This window comes from Saccostrea cucullata, unplaced genomic scaffold (assembly GCF_032062105.1).
Source record: "Saccostrea cucullata isolate Sc308-1 unplaced genomic scaffold, CSIRO_AGI_Scuc_v1 ctg3662, whole genome shotgun sequence".
Classification (NCBI taxonomy): domain Eukaryota; kingdom Metazoa; phylum Mollusca; class Bivalvia; order Ostreida; family Ostreidae; genus Saccostrea; species Saccostrea cuccullata.
The window spans coordinates 1-2761 of NW_026932422.1; positions in this window are offsets into that span (position 1 = coordinate 1).

A 2761-nucleotide genomic window follows, 5' to 3' on the forward strand; every position below is an offset into this window, starting at 1 on the left:
ATGGTAAATATTTTTTTTAAATTTTTTTATGAATCGTTTGGTTTGTGATATATATTTATGAACACAATCAAACGATATCATATTTTTTGCATAAAAAAATTTACATAACCAAATAATAAAAAAAAATTAGGGATACAGGAAGTTGCATTATACTAGATATACAATTTAAATGAGCATTTCTTTGCTCAACATAACCTGGGCATTCAAAGAAAAAATGATAAGCATTCTGTATGAAAACCAGTTTTAACATTTTAAACAATCACTTATGAAAGCTTTCTGAGAATCACTATTTAAACTACTAGCATTATTTCTAAACTGACAATGAAGAATATTTAGACTTTATTTCCATGAATAAAAAAGCTTATTTGGTGTTCTATAATGAGTCTTTTTAATGGCATTACTGAAAAAAAGATAGTGTTTGAAAATTTCTAATATGGTATGGAAAATTTTTCATAGTTTAATTGTACATGGGAGAAAACTATTCATATATGATGTGGTCCTCGTTTGAGGAATAAGAAAAGTAAGACCAGCATTGCTTTTTAATGGGTATGGGGTTTTGGGTGGAATACAGTCTCGGTCGCTATCACTTTCTGTGTCTGAGGTCTATATCAATTGCCCAGTCCTAATAACCACATATCGACCTACACTGAAGTCCATGATTGTATATGATTTAAGGTCATATTTTTTAAATTCAGAATTTTGTGTCAGGAAACTTGTGAAGGAGGGTGAAAAAATACTTTTCAAGCATTTATCCAAGTGCATAAAATTTTTGCAATTTATTTTGTAAAATGAATGTTAATTAGCTAAAAAATGAGATACAAATACATGTATTGTATATGCATCGACGTGGGACTATGGTAAAGCGGACATATGCTTTTGATGACAAACGCACGATTTCTTTTTTTGACAAGTTTACAGAGGTGCAAAAAATTTTAACAAGAGGCCCACGGGCCCTTTTAGGTCACCTAGTATTGGTAACAACTTTCAAACAATTAAATTTGATTCATGTTTTAAACCAGAGGCCATGAAATTTGCAATTCACAATTTTGAAAGATGACCATTGCTTACATGTATCATAATTATAGACTTAGCATGCTTACTCTATTTACTTAATACCCAGAGGTAGATCAGGGTATCAAAGAAAAAATGCACTTTCACTTTATGACCAGTTGTGCACCTCATCCCAAAGGAACAACTGACCCTTAGGCCACATATTTCAAAATTTTGCAAATTTTATCATAAAATGGTTGATTAATACCAAAGAGCAAATTTCAAAGCATTAATTTATTTTCAGACATGTACCCCCCATCCCCGACCCAGGGAGGGAGGGGGGATAAAATAACCAATTTGTGATACACGTTTCTTCATCATAAATATATATACTTGGATAATGGTATAAAACCATGAGCAAAGGAAAGATTTTCAAAGAATTAATGTATTTTACTATATAATCAAAAGAGCACCGTCCTGACACCATAACCCTTGACCCTGGGGCAAAAAATTCCCTATTTTGAAAGAGGCCTTTTCTCAACATACTTATGCACTTAGTTAGTTTATTTAATACCTAGAGGCAGAGAAGAAGATTTTCAAAGAATTAATGCATTTTCACTATATAATGAATAAAGCCCCGACCTAACACCAGAACCCCTGATCCTGGGGCCATAAAATTCACAATTTTGGTAGAGGACTCAATGCTTATTACCTGCTTGATGTCCAGGAGTAATGGAAAAGATTTTTAAAGATTTCATTAATTTCAGTGGTTTTGGCCCCACTCCTCAGGTTCCAGGGGGCGGGGACCATAAAATTCATAATTTTTTTTTTCCCTTCACCCATAGATGTGATACTAAATTTGGTTGAAATTGGTTCAGTGGTTTTAAGAAGCAATAGGTCACCTGAGTTACTCAGGTGACTTAAAAACCGATTTTTAGAACAACAAAATTTAAATTTAACTCGAATTCCTTAATCGTCCAAAAATAAAAAAGAAAAATTGACCTGAAAGTTTGAAATTGTACTTGTCTGTAAATTAATTTAACTTGGGAAAATAACATTTGTCGATAAATTGGTATTTTGAACTTTTTAAAATTAACCCCTATTTATTCCAGCAGTCAGATGTGCCTATTGGTGCTTCAGTTGACTTTTTTTTTTTCTTTTTGGATATAGTTCTCCCCTTGCATAAATAATATAATACACCTTCGAGGTTTGTGTGAAGCAAAAACGAATACGTTGGTTCTTGATCTTGAGCCTTTTTACACGCGTTGAGATTGTTTCAATAAGAGTGCACTCGTTACTGCAGACTATTTTCATTGGAAATTATTTCTAGAACAGCTATAATTATTTTTTTTGCAATATAGTCACAAGTAGACCGAATTCAAAAGTCAATAACCGTTTTATAAAATGATCAAATATTTTACAACACTTTTGACACTTTCATTCTTGTTTCCATCAATTATAAACACTCATCATAAAATGAAAAGTGTAACAACACTTTTCAAATGTTGTTATACTTCAACAACTTAACAACTAGTAGTTAAAAAATGGAAAACAATATTATTTATAAACAATCAATACTCAACCATCTACTTTCAAAAGCGTTTAATCTCCTTGGTACTGGCGTCTACGTTTACTTCACACCGACACATGCTTTGAAACCGCAATCTTATTGGTCGAAACAAGAGGCCAATGGGCCACATGCTCACCTGAGAAGCTTTGACCATTCTGTTCTTTACCAGATTTCCCCCCTTGTTATACATAATGCATCCCA